General features: G+C 43.7%; 1 protein-coding gene across 1 annotated transcript in view; it reads right to left on the reverse strand.

Moving 5' to 3' along the window:
• DAB1 (DAB adaptor protein 1) overlaps window positions 1-20,328 on the reverse strand; it is a 417,412-nt gene that overhangs the window by 260,441 nt on the left and 136,643 nt on the right. The gene's annotated exons all lie outside the window — the stretch shown is intronic.

Below are 20,328 nucleotides of genomic sequence, written 5' to 3' on the forward strand. Positions count from 1 at the left end.
ACAAATGCTTCTAAACAGTTCGATTCCTAAAATAACCCACCTACTTTCCCAGAGGACTTCACTTCCATGGAACAGCTGTGCCTCACCCCAGGAAGGAGCCCAAGTTACTCAGCTCTTTGCAAGAAAACTGTTCAGCCAAGCACTTTGCCAGAGTGTCTTTAACTGGTCTCAAAACAACCCAAAACCTCCAAAGCCATCTTGCAAGTGCAGCCAGGCAGTTTTGTTAACCTTCCTCAGTGGCATTTTCCCCATTTTATCCACACCCAGCTCATAGCAGTGCTGGAAATAATCACTGTCTAATGACTCCGTGGATTAGGTGGCTGTGGCTTGGCTCAAAGGCAGCACCTGTTTGTCCCGTGATTTCACGGAGCAGATTTGAAGAGAGCAATCAGGAGGACTAATACACACCAGATTTCAGTGCTTGGGATTTTAAAGTCCACTAAACACAAAAGTAATTAAAAGCTACTGTTTCCAGTACCTGATCCAACACGTAACTGAGTCACAGCACAAAACTTGCCTTTTTATCTGTGTTTCAAAGTAAACACTTGTGACTGATCCCTGTTTTATCCTCGCCTCCCACATTGCCATATGGCTACGGACGTTTCAAACAGACATTACTCCAATAGCTCATTACTCACCATATTGCAGCGGGGAAGAGAAGCTACAGACAGTTTTGACAAAAACAGCAATTGCCTAAAAATGTGAAGTTTCACAGTCTTGCGTGGTCTTAGACGTTTTTAGTCTGGTGAGGAGGACGGGCGCTAACGCCACGCGCAGGGACGGGTGAATCAGCACGTCTGCTCCGACTGCGCTGTGTCCCCCAGAGCTTGCACAAGCAGAGGCTCTAATCCTGCCCAGTTTCCTATGTGGATTCAGCCCACGTCCAGCCTAATTAAAGGCAGAGTTCTCCCGCTTCAGTGTGTTTCACTGAAGTACCACACAGAGGTAAGACATTGACCGGGGTGAATCTCCCACTGAGCTGTGACACAGCCCAGAGGAAAGAAAACCTCCGGTGTTCACACGTCCCAGGAATCTGCTGACTGCCAAGGGGGACTTCAACACAGCGCATCTGAGGGCAGGTTTTGTGATCATTAAATGGTGTATCTTGTGCACTGGTGAAAGATCACAGAGTTTTGGAGAAATTATTGACTGGTCACAGCTGACTTGCTCTTCTTTAGCAGAAGGAAATTCAACAAGGAGCATCTTTTGGAGTGAGCATGTAGCAGCTCTGAATATAATGGCTTTCCCTGATGATCAGACCTTTCTGGCAGTGAGAAAAAGACAGGTTTACTTCCTCCAAAGAAACACAGGTTGCTGCAAGTCATCACATTGCTGTGGTTCAACTCCTTGTTGGCCAACACACACACACAAAGCATCTGTGTGCACATAGTCCCTCACACCTGTGCCTGCCTGGGTTAGAGAAACACCTTCATCAACCCTTCGAGTAAATACATTTCACCCTGTGCAACAGAGCTGGTCTGAGAGCCTAAACAAGAGCAACTGCACTCTACCAGGCATCAGGTTTTTAAATTATAATAACCCAAACCCTATTAAACACCCTCACTGCAAGCTCAGGATGATCCAAGGACAGTCCCAGGATCCAGGTCTCCAGCCTGACAGCAAAGGTCTCCTCCATGGGTAGATGCGAGGAAGGGAAGAAAAGGCTGTGAGGTGGAAGGAACAGAGAACATGAAGAACACGACTCTGTGTCATCTTCCCTTGAGATTTTACTATTTTACCACCTGCCCAGCCATTTTATAAGCAGATGAAGAACCAACATCAGTTATGGCCAGAAGGAGGCCCATCAACTCACAATTAAGTTGTTCTGATAATATGTATTTCCACCTCTAAAGAACACAGAGCATCCACCCCATCATTTTTAGAAGTCTCAGATAAGGCATTTAATTAGCAGTGACACTTGCTAATGAACATCAGGCCAGCTCTTTGCTCCTCCATGCCATTTCAGACCACACTCCACTCCTGGCCTATCCTGCTCTGACAGGACCCTGAACAGAGGGATCATTTTGCTGTGGGGAGGCAACACCTACTGGAGGCCCAGCTTCCAACACACATCAAAACCTGCCCAGAGCCAGCAATGTGATTTCCAGTCCTTTGGCAGACTGCACTGAAGAGCTCCTCTAGCAACATCTGGCTCATTAGACATGCATCTGGCAGACCACTGCCATGTTATTGATGAGGAATGCCCGGATTTGAAACATAATGCTTGATACTTAAAATACACCATTACAAGATTATTTATGCTTTATGCAGCTATATTACATTATATACGTATATAAATTTTATATATGTGTACACACATGCATGCAGGTCTATACGTACATAAATATGCCCTAAAAAAAGTCAAAATCATTTCTTATCTCCTCAAAGGGCAGGAGCAAGGCAAAGAATTCTAAGTGCACTACCACAGAGCCAGTCCAACCTTCACAACTCAAGCAATGGAAACAGAGCCACTTTTTTCTACCACATCAGAATTACAGCTATTGACCAAAGAATTAGCAAGGGTCCTTATTTTTAAAAACACTAAAGGAGGGATCCCAAACAATGCCTTCAAAACTGTACAGGAAGGACTGAAATTGAGATACATCTGCTTCTGCACCACAGTTTTTTCCCTTGCTAATACCTAGGGCTCAAGACATGCTTTGATCACCAGAGGACCAGCCAGGCATTTGACTTCAAAGTACAGTGAGCTGGAGCCTGCCCTCAGGTTAGATGCTCAGTGAAATTAACTTTTGATTAAGTCCTGTATTTAATGTCTGTGACTCCTCAAAAGGTCAGCCTTTGTGAGTATGTGAGTTTTCCAAGTCAGTGGCTTCCAAAGGAAGGACTGCATCCTTCCCACCACCATCTCTGGCACAGCTTTCCACCTGAATTAAGAGATGCTCATGTTTGTGGCATCAGCTACATCAGTGCTGCTTAAGAATAAAAACAATTATAAGAAATTCTACTCCCCTGCCTTCACCCCTCTCATCAGAGATTTCACCTTCTTTGAAGACGGAGGTCTGGTGTTGCTGTAACAATTAATCCAGGATAAAGAACAGACTTCATTTATTTTAGTCATTTAAGAGGTTTAAAGTGTTGGTCTTTAGATCACAAGGAATAATGTCATGTTCATCCTAAAAATTAGATCAGTGAGGTTCCTGGGGGCAGGACACTGCCCAGGCTGCGGGAGCCCTGAGTTCGGGTGGGGGTTCAGTGAGGAGGTGCAAAAGGAAGAGTCTCCAGCAGAAGAGATGGGCAGAGTTGAAAGCATTCCAAGAGAGGAAAAAACCCAAGGCACTCCCCCTTCACAGCTACCAGGACTAGAAAAACCTTCCCAACTATGTAGTTTGTTAAAGTTTGCTATAGGAAAAGAAAGCAAAATGATCAATACCATCTTCAGAAAAAGCTCCTCTTCCAGTGAAACTGCTCTGGGGCTTAGGAGGGAGTGGAGTTTTCCACTGAGCTGTTCCATCCTCACCTGCCCTAGCTGAGGACAAAGCAAAGCTATTTCAAGCCCTAAGTTCAGTCTTAGACACATCTGCTTCATTTTCTGTAATACCAAGTGACATCACCTCCCTTCCCCTACTGCTGCATCAAAAAAAATGGAAAAAAAAGCTGCTTAGAACACTGGAAAACTCCCATGGGAGCAAGACGCACAATTTTGTAAACTGACAATAATAAATACGAAGGTTTCTAGTCCCAAACCACCCAGCTTTCCTGTACACCAGATACATTATTACTGCTTATCTTTTTAACTTCATAAAAGCTCAAAACATCACACGCTTGTGCAATTTTGACACAAAGCCTGCTTAACAAAGCCAGCAGACACAGCGATGCAAGAGGCAGAGCTACAGGTTGTAGGAATGGGATTTAACAGAAGCATGGGATAAATTTGACAATTTATGTCCCTATCAGAAAGCTCTTCTGGATCTGAAGAAGTTCAAAAGTTCACATGAACTCTGCTTCCAGGAGCTATATTGTGGTTATAATTCTGACGGGTTTTCTATTAGGGAATGGGGCTTTTTTTTTTTTTTTTCCAAATCAGAAATACATTAATACATATTGTAGTCTCTGCAGTACATTACAAGCTTAAAAAGAAATGGACAAAAAATATTGATGGCTTTTTTTTTAAACTAACTAAAAAATAAAAATCCAGCCAGCAGCCAGCTAATAATCTTATAATAAATTCAGCTCTGCATTTTCCAGCTCTTCTTTTTTCAGTCACACACCAAGCACTTTTATATGGCACTTTTTGTACTATGAATTTTAATAAAACCAGCAAAAGAATTGGGAAAGAAGCTAATTTTTCTATGTGCCTCTGGCAAACAGGAAGAATTCAAGAATAAGTTAAAAGATATCTTTCTACTACCGAAAATTCATTTTCCATAACAAGACACTGTCATCTTCCCGAGGAGCCTGTAATTCCAAGATAAAGATGAAAAGATGTTGTTTTATCATAATGACAAGTATCTGCATCCATATTTATTTTGTGCTCCGACATCACCGTACAGTTTGTATTGTCATGGTACATTGGAAAGTGGGAAAACATTTAGCTCTTTCAATAGCAAGAGAATAAAGGATAAAGTACCCAACAGAAATAGCACAGCACAGTCATTTCCAAGTGTCCCTAGGAAAATATCTGACCCACATAGAGGGAATACAGAATGTGGTTTGCCTCCTTGCAACTGCTTTTTCCATTTTCCAGTGGCCAGACCATGCATTTTAATCACTGAGCATTACAGCTTTCTCCAGCAGGCAGCCACTTTGCTCTGCGTGCATAAAACCAGGACAGAAGCCAGCAAGCTTCTGGGGGAAAACCCCAAACCAGGCAGCCAAGTTCGGATGTCCCAGGCACCCACATCTCATCCCACTTGGAAGGTTTAGTGCTACCTGGCCACAGGATCCACAGTACAGGGATGAACACGGGGCAGCAGTTTGGGGCATGACAGCCCTGGAGAGGAAGACGGAATTTTGTCAAAAATCAAACAATAGTGGGAAACTCCTCTCAAGAAATGGCTTAATCACTTTTCTGACAAAATTCTGAGTGGCTGCCTTGGGATGTGTCCCCTGCCTGTTACTCCCTTCTATCCATGTCAGGTGGCATTATGGCAGTGGCTTAACTTCTCCCTTGTTTATAAGCTGCTCTGGGGTTCTCTTTCCACCTTCTTGTTTAAATAAATTCCAAATGTGTCAGTATCAGTGCCTCTACCACAGATTAATAGAATCAGCCAAAAGGATAGCTGACATTTTTGTTGCCATAGAAACTGGCCATGATGTTACACAGCTTGTCTAGTTCCCATTTGCCATATATCTAGCCAGCTTCTGAACACAGTCCCCTTTTGTTTCACGAGGAATTACATTAAAATATAATTCCATCTTAGTTCAGTCCCCATTCTGTAGCAAAGAGGATTATAGAATATTAAGATACTTCCTAAGGAAAGTGCAAAGTGATGATAATATTGCTGCGTGGCTTATGTGCATTCCAGATTAAAAGAAAAAGAAAATACAAGTGGAGTAATTTATCCCAGAGCCCTATATCCCAGTTATCCTCCATTCAAGTATCTCCATCAGCTCCAAATAAACAGGCATTTCCTCACCTCAAAGTGGATGTACTTCAAATGATCGTACAAGACAACAAAAATAAAAAGACATTAGCAGAGATATTTTTTAATACACCATCCTGCATAATGTGTAACCTTCTCAGTGCTGCTATCAGGCTCCCTCTCCATAGAGGCATCGCAGCCTCGAGAGAAAACCACTCACACGGAATTAAGATGTGAAATTTCAGCACTTAGCGATGCAGTGGGGATGGATATTGTGCCACAGGGCACTGCTCACTCGGAGAAAACGCAAAGCAACTCAAGCAAGAACAATATCTAAGGACTCTGAACTGTCATGGTCCTGTTGTACCTCTCCCAGACACACCAGTTCCTGCTATTTTAGAGGAGCCCATTTGCTGTTACAGAGCTTAAGTTCAGAAATGGATTTCAGGCAGATCGTTTTCCCTTTTTTATTATACATGAAAATTAAAGGGACAGGCAAAGGTGCCAAACTCCATCTCACCAGGTGCTGTACAAACAGATGGCAGCTCCTGCTCCAAAGGGATTTACTCCTGCCAGAACAGCAGCACCTGGACATCTCTGTGGTCACCCAAACCCCCCATCCTGGCTATTTTCATTTGCAGGTCTTTTGTCATGGTCACCACTACCAAGACCTAACCCCACCAGGGCAATAATCCCAACACTGACATCAGTCCTTATTTATGCCACCAAGCACCATTTTGGTTGGATTTTCACTGTTCAGGTAAGCAGATGCTACTCGTCACCATGGCCAGGGACTTCCCTGAGCTGCTCTGACCAAGAGCACAAGCAGAGGGGTGAAGCTGAACAGAAAAACCTCCCCATTTTCCATACTTTTAAGTGTGGTCATCATGAGCAGCCTCTCAGGGCTTCCCATCCTTGCAGCCATGCGAGAAATCCCTGGAAAATCTGTTTTACTTCACCCAGGAACACACAAGGAGCCACTGACAGATGTCAGATATTAAGCAAAAATTTTGCCCTGAGCAAAGCACTGGATGCTTAGGCTTACACGTGGCATGTCACAGCCTGTGACTGGAGATATTCATGCCCAGCATCAGCCTTTTCTTCCCCCTGAAGTTCAGGATGATGTTCCACTCGGGCACAGCAAGAGTGAGCATGTGCTGCTGGCAACCTCCAGGGTTGCTGCAGAGGGTCCCACAAAGCAGCCCCACATCTGCCAAGCAATATTCCTGTTTTCCTCCCTGGATGGGAACAGATGAGATGACCTGAGTGCCTCACAAGACACGAGAGGAGCAGGAGAGCTGCAGCAAAGTTCCTCTGTATCACTTCACTAAAGAATTCAGCCACAAAGGCCAGATGGCAGCTGGTGCTCACATGGTGTGTGGTGTGGCAGTGGAGAAAGGGGAATCCATACAAGGTTTGTTGAACCCACAGCCTCTCTGTAGCACTGGAGGAGTCCTAAGAGCTGGCAAATGAAGTGCAAGGAGCTGCGGGAACTACAGCCTCTTCCCATGATTGAAAGCAGGCTTGGCACAGCCCTGGAAGCACCACAGTCAGCCACTCTCCGTCCCAAGGGAACCCAAAAGCCACAAGAGGCCCCCACCCTTTTGAGCAGCCCCAAACAGAGAAACTGCATCAGTTCAACCCCAATCCAGCCTGGAGTTATTCACATTCCACAACCATCACCCAAACATCTCTTTCAAAATACTCCATTCTCATCACTTGTACAGAAGAAGAATAAAAGGGATGACAGGGCATAATGAGGTTTGTCGAACAAGGCAAGCTGCAGAGGAGGATCTTGTTGTCTTTAATTCCCTGGGTTTGAGGATCAGGTTAATTTTGCATGCCTGGTTGCATCAGCACGTTGAGTTATGCAATGCAGCAAGCTGTCGCACTGTACAAAGCATGACGTATCATCTCATTGATGCATGAAATTAAAAAGATGTGGTTTGCTGGGTCACCCACAGATTGACTGAAAAATCAAGTTCCGTCTATCTCCTTTTAATTATGTTTAAAATTGCAAAAAGGAGGAAAAGAAAAAAAAAAAAAAGATTGTTTAAATACCTGCTCAGCCATTAATGGTAAATAATTCCAGCAGTCAACACTAAGAGTAGGTATAGCAGTGTGGGGATTTTTTTGTTGGTTTTGGCAGCACACTGGGGAAGAAATTATGATGCTTGTTCACCCATCCCAGCAAGGAAAGGAGCAGCCTTTACAGGGCACCCCAGGATGGCAGGAGGCTGCTCCAGCTGGGAAGGGCACACTGCTTCTTTCAGGTAGAAAATACCTCTGTTACCAAACCCTGGTTTTGAGAGTCTAGAGAGGAACCACAGGCAACCCAGTGCTGGGCAGGAGAGTCCACATTACAGCTGTTCTTCAAACACTTAGCTCTCCCTCACTTAGCCCAAGAAAACAAACATTTTAGCTTAGTTAGAAGAATAATGGAAAGTGTCCCTGCCCAGGGCATTGGGGCTGGAATGAGATGATCTTTAAGGTCCCTTCCAACCCAAACCATTCTGTGATAAAACAGGCATAATCTTTCAAGCCCAAACTTGCATTCTTGAAGCATCAGAGATGGCAGCAGGTCAGCAATCAGTGGAATAAAGCTCTTAGATGTTGACTATGGGCTCTCTGCAGCAGGAGCCTAAATATTCAGAAGAAGAACCCAGTCTCAGCCACAGCACAGTCTGGGTGCTGTAAGACAGCACAGCCTGGAAATCCAGCAGTAAAGGCAGAAGCAACTGCAAGAGATTAAAAAAAGTCACTGCAGCCTTAGGAATAAGCCTGGTCACCTCATCTCTGGTGAGGAGAAATGGAGATTTCCCATGAAACGAGGACCCAGCAGGATGGAAAGCATCTACACTGCACCCAGCAAACAGAAGATGTTACCTGTGCCTTGCCCTGACACCTTGCAAACACAAGAACTCAACTTTGTAAACTCCACTACTGTTTTCATGAGGAGCAGAAACAGGCTGCAGATTTCAAAAATAGTTTAGTAAGGGTAGAACTGCAGGAAAGGATGAGGCTGTTTGGTTTTGGTGGGGGCTTATTCCCCCCCTCTTAAAGAAAGCAGGAGGGAAGGAGTAGGCAAAGCATCAAAGAGAACAAAAATGAAGTTTTTCCAGCTCTTTTTGTAGGGAATGTTGGACTTTGCTCAATTCAAGCACAGTGGCTGGCAGAAGATGCAGCAGATTCATGTGTTACCTTCCTGGAACATAAATTATCCCTCCCACAGGCAAGGAGACAAGAAGTAAAAATTAACTTTAAAAATTTATTACTATAATAATTTTTAAGGACTTTCAGAACCTACTGGGCTTCACTTTGGGACAAGGGTGGGATGCCAGTAGTGTCCAATGCTGATGTTGCCGTGGCAACCACTTGTTGCTGGACATAGAAATAAAAACGTTCTGTCACTCAGACTACAGAACCAGTAATTGCCAGGGTAAAATGAGAGTTTGTTTTCCCATATCGTATCACGCAATTTACTAATCAAACCCACACCATTAAGAGCTGTGCTCACAGACAAAGCAAGGTTTTTTTCCCCCATGGATGATGACACAGATCCCTTGGAGCTGGGACAGCATGCAACCTGTGCATCACTTAAATCCCATTTTAACCTGGTGTGGGGCAGTCAGTGGTCTAAGGCCCACATATTTGCTTCTGCACAGTGGAAATAGGTCTTTGGCATCCATGGGTAAGATGATATTTTTATTTACACATCCCTGTCCTGTTTTAATAGGAACTAAAGCCCTTGAGAAAGAAAACACAGAGGAGAAATACAATGAGGTAGTATTGTAAAAATACAGTTTAAAATGTTACAGTAGTTTTTCCACTCAAGCAAAGCACTGTTCAGACCAGTGCAGACACTGATCCTTACTAAAACCATGCTCCTGGCACAAAGTGCAAAACTGCCTGTTACACACCTATGAACCCCACAGATCCCTCTGAAACTCCAAGCTTTTCTAAAACACTAACTGAAAAAGCAGATAATTTAAATATCTGGCCTAAATGACTTCACATAACACTGCAAATAGATATTTCAACTTTTTCTTTCCACCTATTCTCCCCCTCCTTCAGCAAACAAACCAATTCAATCTAAGGAAGAGATGAGAAAAATATAAAGCTTGAAGCACTATCTGGAGTCAAAACTGCACCACATGAGGTGGCCCCAGCTGGGAAAGCATCTCCTGACTTACAGCAGGGTCTGCTCCTCCCAAACCCATCCATGACAGAGAGGACACAAGGACAGCTTGAAGCCACTGCCACTTACCCCCTCAGTTTGTTACTGTGGCTTTATCCCCCCTAGAGAAGTGACAAATAACCTTTTTCTCCCCGTGTCCTCTGCTAATCATCCAACATTTCCATATCTCAAGTGGAGAACTGGGAGGTTAATGAGATGCAGGAATCACATCTGCAGCCTAAACACACTGGAATCATTCCGATGAGTCATGTATTTATAGCAAGGAGTTGCTATTATTAGAAACATAATTAAGAGCCTGAGATTCATATGCACAACTCTAAATCTACTTGAATGGAAGAACATGCAAGCACCCCAAAGCAGAATTTATCCTCATGTACTCAGATAAAAATATGCCAGGTCTTTGGCTGCATAGAGTTTTTACAGGAAAAAGGAAGGAGAAAAGAATCAGGTTTAGTGAGTCCAACAGGTAGCCAAAGAAATTAGTTTTGAAAGCCCTGAACTTGGCAGCCATGAAACTCAGAGAAAAATTATAATGTTTTTGTCATAACCAATAATCAAGAAAAATAGATTAGTGGCTTTTAGAAAAGTACAAAGCAATAAAATATGCAGAAACTCATTAATTTATCTATTATGCAAGAGGCTGTGAATCATAACCTTTTGTATTGTTGGAAAAGAAGCATTAAGCAAGAGGTTTGGATTGCAATAAAGCACATAAGTAGCATCTAATATGATGCAAGAGCTATAATATGATAAAACATACCCTTGTCTTCCAAGAAATTCCATTATAATGGGACATTTCTCATTTTGATAACTTTATCTTGAAATAAAAAACATAATTTCTCACATTGAGCATCTGCTTTAAGGAAGCCTAAAAAAATTTTTTCTAACACTGTCCATTTAGCTGCCTGCTAACACAGAAGACAACTCTCAGTGCATCTTACAGTGCTCATTTTCCTTCCTTTTTAACTGGGAATGACAGAAAATTTTGCTAATTTTGAACATGGACCTCCAGTGTGGTCACTTCACTTCTGCCATTTCCACACTAATAAATGCGCTATGAGAGTTTATAATGAATTACTAGGCAGAGTTTGACTTCTGACTGGGAATCTTATTAAAGCACAGCTTCAGGGAAAGGTTTTTAATGCTGCTTAAATTGTCATGGCAGTTTTTACAGATGGTGCAGCAGTTTCCCCCCTCTTACTTTTTCCCTGTCCAGTTTCAGATTAAACATGGGATATCAAGCAGCTTATGCAAAGTGAAGGAACCCACATCTCTCCCCTGCCATCCTCCATCTCTCTAACATGCAGCTCAGGGTTTCCATCTTGGCTTTTAAAGACTTTTACAGTGTTGAACTTTGTCATTCAATCTTATTATAGATATAACTATCCATAAAGTGGGAAATAGTAGGATTTTATAGATATAATTTTATGCTTATATAAATATATACAAACAAATGGATTTGTTTTCACCAGAACAATGTGCTAACTCATTCCCAACTGCTCCCAGAGCAACCAAGTGCTTTGCCAGGCCACAAGAGCCATCCAAGAAGTTCACTTGTGCTGTCTCACTAATCTCCACACGTGGCTAGAAAAGTATTTGGGAGAAGAAGTCACAGGTTCATCTTCAAACCTCATACTTTCCATGGCCAAATCTCATCTAAGCTGATAACTGCAGCAGCTTTCCTGCTAATTGGTGACATTTCCTCGGGGACATCACCGCAGGTTCTACATTAGTGTCAGCCTTGTTTTTATCCCTGTGCCGTCTGTCAGCAACAACCAAGGTGGGAATTGCCAGGGATGTCACTGGAGCTGCTTTTGTTTTCTCTACAAGTGGTTATCAAACCCACCTTTTCCATGGCACTCCCACCACCTCTGCCTGCAAATCTGTTAAGTAATCCTGAAACAACCACGGCAAAATTAAATGTCACAGCTGGGGCACAGAGGAACAGTTGGGTGACATCCAGATCCACGTTCTTGGGGATGCCAAACCACCACAGGAAGGTGATACAAAGCAAAAGCAGGAGCCAAAAAACCCAGCAGTCCAGAGAGAAACTCCCCACACTGATCCCCAAAGCCAATGACATGATGAACACAAGTTCTCATTCAAAAAACACACAGTGCAAGACCTTGTGCACATTAAATGGACAGAATAACCTGGAACAGGGAAAAAATCAGAGCTGTACAAAAACACAGAACAGCTTTAATCCTACTTTCAGAACGCTGAGCTTCAACTCTCAGTTCTCCCACCACACAGCCAAGCACACCCCTATACTTTTGTGCATTACAGCACGAAAAATTACTCTCACCTGACCCTCAGTCCTGGCCCTACCCCTAGAGATAAGGAAATCAGTTAAAATTCAGGGACTCAAATCTTCAAGCACATAAAGCAGCTGAACTGCTGCTTACAAACACCTTTGTTACAGAGCTGACTTATATAAGTCTACATACAAATACTTCCACAGTGCCTCCAAACCCACAGGGGTGCACACACCTCCTCTTGTTTTATACAACACAGCATTTCTATATCACAGTACTCCAAGAAAGTAGGTAACTTAAATAAAAAGAAGTACCTTTTTACACTGCAGAGTTGCTCCCACTTGCAGCACGCAAATTGTTCAGTAGCCCAGTCAGAAAAGAAAGAAAAAAGAAAACCAAAGCCATTGTGACCTTAAATATTCCAGCAGTAACCTAACTGCTCCTCTACACAACACATCCCCAACCAAGGCAGCATTTGAGGGAGAGCTGGGAAAGCCCCTCCTTCTCAAATGCGCTCCAGCTGAGCACCCCCAGAAGGACTGGGAGCTGCTCAGGTGTGGTTGAGGACCTGCAGCAGCCACAGACCCCCCTGAACAAGGCTGTTGCCAGCCCCAGCAGGACTCAGCGGGAGGATGGTGACCACACACACCTGGCTCAGTGGCTGTGCTCCCAAACCATGCACAATTGTGTCCTTATGGCCTGTACAATTGTTACCACCTGAGTATAATTGTTATCACCTGTGTACAATTGTTATCACCTGTTTTCAGTGCCCCACACTCTGTGGGGGAAGCCCCTGCCCCTCTCCTGCAGACCCCAGTGAGGTCTCTCCTCAGTCTCCTTTTCTCCTGCCTGAACAAGCCAAGTGACCACAGCCAGGTGACCACACCTTGGGGGGTGACTTCCCCCCAAGACCCTGCATCACCTTCACAGCCCCCCATGGATGCAATGGATCCCACGGATCCTGACCCAAACCCTGCCACAGTGGAATGTTGTGACGTCTCAGAACCGCCACTCCCCGCTGCATTCAGGGAGTTCCTACACGTGTTTGGGCTGTGGGGTGTTTCAGTGCCAGATGAGCTAAAGGAGTGACATCCACAGCTGACCCTGATGAGATGACAGACTGATAAATGCTGTATCCCTGCAGGAAATCCCTCCTCAGACCCAAACCAGCACCCAGGAAAGCCCAGCTTCTGCCCAGAGGAGCCTTTTCCAGAGACCTCCTCCTCCAGCTGGTCTGGAGAGCCATGGCCACTAAACCCTGCACTGATTCCTTCCCCATGAGTCACTTTGAGACAGACCCTTCTCACAAGCTGCAGCAAGTCCATGTCTCTGTGGAAAGACTGAAAATGTTTACAAAGATGCAGCCAACAGTTTAGCTCAGTGTAAGAGATCTCAGAGGGGCTCAGAAGAACACTACACGTGAACTATGCATGATGGCTTGAGACAACAGCCTGGTAGCATCTTCCATAATTTAAACAGGACTGAATAATTTCAATTATAATAATTTATTCAATGGCTTCAGCCCCTTCACTGTCTATAAATTGTCTTTTAATGAGTTACAGTGTTCATAGATTTGCTGTTTCTTTTTCTTCACTTGCTTTGTTTTGGTCTGAAATTCTCCAGCAATCAAGTGCAGTGGCGCTACACTAATGAGCTTTGTAACCAAACAAATCCACATCCCTGGTTTGGTTCTCTGAAGGCTAAATTGTAACACTAACAAATTAACAAAATAAAAAAATTGTGTTTCTCCTGTGGTGACTGAAAAATTAACTTTCTGCAATTCTGTGTTGCTGGCTGGCAGCCTCCAGCTGCATCTGGCTCCTATCCTCCTTCCCATGGAGACTGGCATGAGCCAGAGGCATCTGTTCTGCACAATCCTACTCAGGGACCACACTGGAAACATCTTCCAGACAGATTTCCACCATCACCTCACAAAATCTCCTGCATTAAATTGTGCTGAAAGCTCATGTGTACCTCTCCATCAGTCCTGCCTGCTGACTACGTCTTCTAAAAGTTGTCCAACCTTCATTTAAAACAGATGGGGTTTCAATACTCTTTAGCTACAAAGGCATAAGTAACCCAGTCTGGTGATTCCAGAGAAATAAGAAAATGAAATCAAAATAGAATCTATAGGAAGCATTAATAAAAATTATCGCTTCCAACTATGCCTTGCCTGGAAAATGTTGGGTTTTTTTCTTCTGAAGGATTTCTGATGTAGATATTTAAGGCAAGGACCCAAAATTTCTATGCAAGTTTCTAAGTATCTAATCCATTTTTCAAGGGAGGTCAACACTGTCAGCTCCCCGTAACACCAAGAGCTTTTCACTCCAGCTAGATCTGTCTTCCTTGGCTGCTGGACTGGGAAAAGCTGCACTTGGGGCTGCACAGGAAGAGCCACTCAGTGATCTGTCGAGACACTTGGACTCTTAATACCCATCCACACGATCTCCTGAAGGGCACCAACCATGTGAGGTGCTGGCTTGTCCTTAGGCTGTTACCTGGCACCTCTATATAAACTTGGCATTTCCAGGTCCTTGAGGGACACAAGTCATTAATGGAAACCTGAGGGTTCCTAAGAGCAAATGAAGAGACATATATATTTTATACATTCATCAAGAAAGGGAAATATGCCTGTGCAGCCATGTATACAGCTTCTGCTGGAAGCCAAATATTCCTAGTGGAGACTCAGATCCCGACATGCCTCCACATTTTTCATCCTGTCAGACACAGGGCCCTTCAACACCTTCAGCTGTGCCAGTCCTACAGAGAATCCAGCAGGGATTTCAGGTGCTGCTGAGCCAACACTGCCTTCAACAAGGAACAGCAGTGGGAGAGTTTAATCTGCCTCCTTTTAACATCACCTGAAATCATAGTGAGACCCCCCCCCGTGCCCCAAAGCCAGGGAACCACAGCAACTGCTGGGACTACATGGAAATATCCACACACAGATTTAGGGAGAGGCAGGATTTTCCGGATCTTAGGGCCAGCAAACTTATTTCACACAGAACACTGAACTGCAATCAACAGTATCAGCTGCTCTCTGTTATCAAGCTGGGCCTGGGCAGGTGGCACAGAGACAGAGATGATGACTTTTGGCTTAGACGTGGCCTGAGAAAGGCTTCTGCCCTTGAACATGTGGGTGGTGATCACGGCTTATCCTCAGCATCTTCATGAGTTCTTGGTTCACAGACCTTGAAGTCACTTCCTGACCTGCAAAACTTAAATTACACTTCAGTACTGAGGGGCAGGTTGAGACTAAGATTTTATCAATAGGCTGTGTGAAATGTTTATTATATGAGCAGCAGTGCAGGCAGTGTGTGAGCTGTGTGAGGTGAGTGTGTGAGGCTCTTCCAGCTCCAGGAATGTTCTGTACCTTTAGCAGGGTCTCTGCTGAGACAACCTCTCTCAGAGCTTCTGTACCTGTATTTCTGTGCCCCAGCATGCAGTTACACTGGATTCACACTGGATTCATACCCAGAAATTGTCTGTCTGCAATGGGATTTCCTATAGTACCTCCTAACCTGCCCCACACCAAGGCAGAAGGAAGGCAGTGAGTCTGTGGGGTCTAGACCCTGATAAGCTCCAACCAGACACATTTTGGTAAGTGATGCCTGAAAGAAAACCACAAAATAACTCAGCACTGAGGCTTTCAAGAACCTCATTCTTTTATTATCTATTCAGATTCTCTCTACCAGACCTGGTCTATTAAAAAGGACTTTGAAGAAAGAGAGGAAACCCTGATTGTGCTGATGTGCTTTGAACAATGGCAACCACAAGAACTGCAGCTCCTAGAGAAGGGAAGAGAATAAAGTTACTGGGATGGAAGAGTATCAGCCTTCAAAAATGGGAAAAGGAAACCTCCAATGCTCCAGCACTAAATGTGGGTTGGAGATTATTTCATTCTGACCAAGACACAAAATGTCCCCATATGGGACTCACACCTGGGGACTCAAAAAAGAAAATTCTCCCCTCATGCAACAGCTTTGTCCTGGACGAATCAATCCTAAGTAATCACCACAACTTGTTCCTACAGGAATGTTTTGGGTTCCCTTGTGAGTTTTTTTTAAGGGTTTCATGTTTTTTTAAAGGTGCCTACCATTCTGCTCCATGCCTTGTTGTCTCTGCCTTAGAGACTTTATGCCATGGTTTTAATTTGCATTCCCCAATGAATATATGATTAGCAATTGCATTTATAATTAGTAGTTTTGTCATTTAAAGTTCACCAGTTTTGCAGCCAATTATTGAAAAAAAAAAAGGCTGTTTATTATTTTCAATATATTATTACTTTATTATGGCTCATTGCTTTAAAATACTTAGCTTAATCCTTTGCAGGTCCTTAAACACAAATATGGCAGCTATTAGCAACCTCTTCAGTCAGGCATAAAATTGTACCCACAGGCCTCATAAACAACAGAGTGCTTTGGAGAGATTAAATCAGTGTATACAGCTGCGAGGGAGGCCATTAGCAAATACATTCTCATTCTGCCTCAGTGTTATTTTGTTTTGCCACTGTGCTCTTGTCAAATCTATCAACTACCTGTGCTCTCCTCTCCATAAATAAGAGATGCCACCTCATTGGGTCCATCCATCAGAAACATTTCAGTCAACATACAATTACATCCTGCTCTCTCCTGCTAATATCCTAATTCCTATCATTTGTATTTCAAAGGGGACAAGCTGGATGGCAAAGAGTGGAGCCGTGCACAGGCCAGAGTGATTGATCTCTGCAGCCAGGACAAGTGCTCAGCTCTTAACCAGCTTTGTGTGGTATAAACAAGGGGCACCTTCCCAGGGCTGAATTTGGGAAAAACGTCATTCGGGCCAAGCTGGGAGTGCTCCCCTTTAGCCTGGCAATTCCCCCTAAAGCCTGGAGCAAGACGGATTTGGGATGTGAAAAGTGCTGGCAGCCTGCTGAGAGCACAGGTGACACCTCAGTTTGTCTGTGCACCTTGACAGCAGGTGCATCCCCAACATCCCTCCAGCCTCCTTCCCTCTCAGGCACATCCTCAACATCCCTCCAGCCTCCTTCCCTCTCAGGCACATCCCCAACATCCCTCCAGCCTCCTTCCCTCTCAGGCACATCCCCAACATCCCTCCAGCCTCCTTCCCTCTCAGGCACATCCCCAACATCCCTCCAGCCTCCTTCTCTCTCAAGCAACCCCAAACATCTCTCCAACCTCCTTCCCTCTTCCCCGCTGCAGCACCATGAAAAAAAGATGTTCTGAAAGAATAGGCAAGCCAATGATGTCAGAGTTCAATACTCATTCTGCTCCAGCAGTGCTTGGTGGAATTCTCCTCCCCTTCGCATCCACCAGATTATCTTCCCTAAATCTGTCATCCCCTTGAAATCATCAGGTGAGCCATTTTTCCATTATATTTCTGTCTCGAGATTGCCAAGAGCTCCCTGCAGAGACAACAGTAAGTGCACTGTTTGCTAAAGGACAGAACAATCTCTAAAGAGGAGGAACTTGCATGGGAAGTAAAAAATAATATGACACAATTATCATGTAAATTATAGTGGCTGTTTTAAATCCCCTGCCAGTGAGACATGAGGTTATACCACATGTTTCTGAGGCAAAGAGAGAATTGCTTTCTTGCCTGGAGAAAAGACAGTAATATTAGAAGAACAACCACACACACACAAAAAAAAAACTCCAACAAAGCAAATCCGTATCTTTGGTGCAATGAATGTTGGCACTTCTTGACTGTTTCCCATGTAGCACTTTCTGTACTGAGAGCTGCAGGTCATGTGGGGCAATGTTCATTGTGAAAAATTAAGGTAGAAAAAGCAGAGGAAAACTGTGAAAGATAAAAAGAAAATAAATTTCATATTCTCCTTTTCCTGTTTCAAGCCTAATTAGGCCACCTTACCCAGTTTCTTTTCTCCTGTCTGCTTGAAACAATGCTCTAAGTAAGAAAGTGTACATATATATATAAAACCCACAATATTAAGTATATATATATCATGTGATGCATTCTCTGTCTCCTCCCCTTCAGAAGAGCCTGAAGAGAATCAGCCCTGTAGCTATCAAAAGCCAGCCAATTTCCAAAGCTCAACATCTTTCCTTAGGTAGTTCAGTAGCAGAGGGAAGATCCCAATTCAAATTTCTTACATTTAAAGCCACCTTTAAAGTTTGGAATCTGTACAGGACACGGAGCCCACAAAGAACTGTTTTCCAGATCCTTCGGCCTGGAATTTGATCTTGTCAGTCCAAAAATCTCTACTGAGGAATCTGGACCCAGGTTACTGTCACCTGTTCCCATGCCATGCTTCCTACACTTGCAGTCAGTATGGATAAACTACAGGAAAATCTATAGGAAAATGCACTATTGCTCCAGATCAGCCTCTCCCAAAATACTACTTACTCTTCTTAAGATGCCACCACTGTGCTTATAAAGGAACTGAAAATCTATTAATCATTATCATCAAATGAGGACGTTGTAGTGCGATAAGGGAAGGGTGAAATCCCACTCCACAACAAAGAGTCAATTAACTTCATGCAATTTAAATGAACTTGGCATCAATAGCGTTTGGGCAGAGCCAGCCGTGCTCCCCACCACAACCAACCAGGACTGTTTGCTGAGAAATGCAGCACCCCAGCAAGGCACTCCCAAGAAAACAAAGTGATCTGGAAGTGAAAGACCGGGGACAATGTTTGTTTGAAACAGCTCAGCTCCTCTGAAGTAAATGAAAAATTGCAAATAAAATGGGATTTAGGTATATTCTGCTAACAGTTCTGCTCATATGAACTCAGATGCCACAAGCTGCAATGGGCAGAAACAAGTACCTGCTCTAATACTGCATTTCCTGATAAAGCACTGGAAGGTCACTTTCTCTCTTTTTTTTTTTTCTTTATTATTTTCCCACAAGCTATTAATATCAAGTATATTTATTTTAGAAAGCTTGGGCAGTAGGTTGTAGCTCAGAATTAAAATCAGTCTTTAAATCTACATGCTGGTCAGGTCTCCTCTGGCCATGATATACAGGCTGGGCTGCAGGACAGAGGGGAGAATGAAGGAAAAACACTTACCCAGAAGAGACACACACAAAAAACCCCTGCTGATTTATGAATGCAACACTTGGAAAGTGTTGAGCATGCAAATCAAAGCTGCCTTGGAGCAGGTTCATTTTATAGCACCCACATTTGTATGGCAGGTTAATCACACTGATGCTGACACAGCAACGCCAGGGTAACTTTAATAAAGGTTTGGGCCTTTCTTTCTCTCTTTTTAAAGGTATTTCCAGCTCATTTGGTTCCCAAATTTAGATTTCTGAGTGTGATGTTTAAAAGGTAAAGGAATGGTCATAAATAAGTGGTCAAAACAAGAATTAAAAAAAGCTTTAGATGTAGTATTTCTTTGCACTCACTGCAGCAGGGCATTACTAGATGAGAAATCAGCGAATTAAGTAATCATACTTGAACAGGGAACAGCACAAGGCTAAAAAACCATCTTGTAATGTCATTCTGCCACTAGTAATACAAGATGGTGAAGAAAGGGTTAAGGATGTTTTCTACACTGGTGCTTCACAACTTCTTATGTAACTTACAACGGTTTTGGAACAAGAAAGGTTTTGGTCAGGGTCTTCACAGGGTCTCCTTGGTAGAATATAATATCAAGTCTAGACCAGTAACACACATTTTCTCTCCTTTCTCTCCATCTTCCACACGATTGTCTCAAGCTACACCGTGGCAAAATTGTGGCATCTTTGGTAAGACTTCAAGAAAGGAATTGAGATATGGGGGCACAGCACAAATGATTCACCAGTTCAGTCCAATAGACAATTGTAGATGTGCAGGGAAACTTCAGGTGACAACACTTCAGTTACTACACCCACAGCCACCAATTCAAACAACTTCTTGTTGTTTGTAGTCTCACTGCTACATCTACATTACCACGTAAATTCACACAGCAGAAGTAAATCATTAGATCCAATCTGGCACTGCGGTTTCTCTGCCTACACTATATATATTTCAGACATTCACTGGGGATTAGATTTAATCTGCTCCCCTCAACCAAACATGCCCACCATGCATAAGGTTCAGGACTTATCACTGTTCCAGACCTTTTATCTCCATTAGATGTTGGGACGCGTTGCCCGGGGCGGTTGGTGCACAGGAAAACAGAGCTGTGAATTGAATCAGCACAAAACCAGGGGGACAATGAGGGCCCTGCCTTCACAGCCACACCACTGCTGGAATCACAACACAAAGAGATGTCGTTGTATTACCCACACTTCAACTGGCAAATGTATGGTGAATAAATTTGCTGGCTTTCCCTGAGTCGCTGGGATGGATGTTGTGTTTCATTAATGCAGCTACCACAGCCATCC

This window comes from Corvus kubaryi, unplaced genomic scaffold (assembly GCF_017639235.1).
Source record: "Corvus kubaryi isolate FWS band 111438036 unplaced genomic scaffold, C.kubaryi_AGA036_p1.0 37334, whole genome shotgun sequence".
NCBI lineage: Eukaryota > Metazoa > Chordata > Aves > Passeriformes > Corvidae > Corvus > Corvus kubaryi.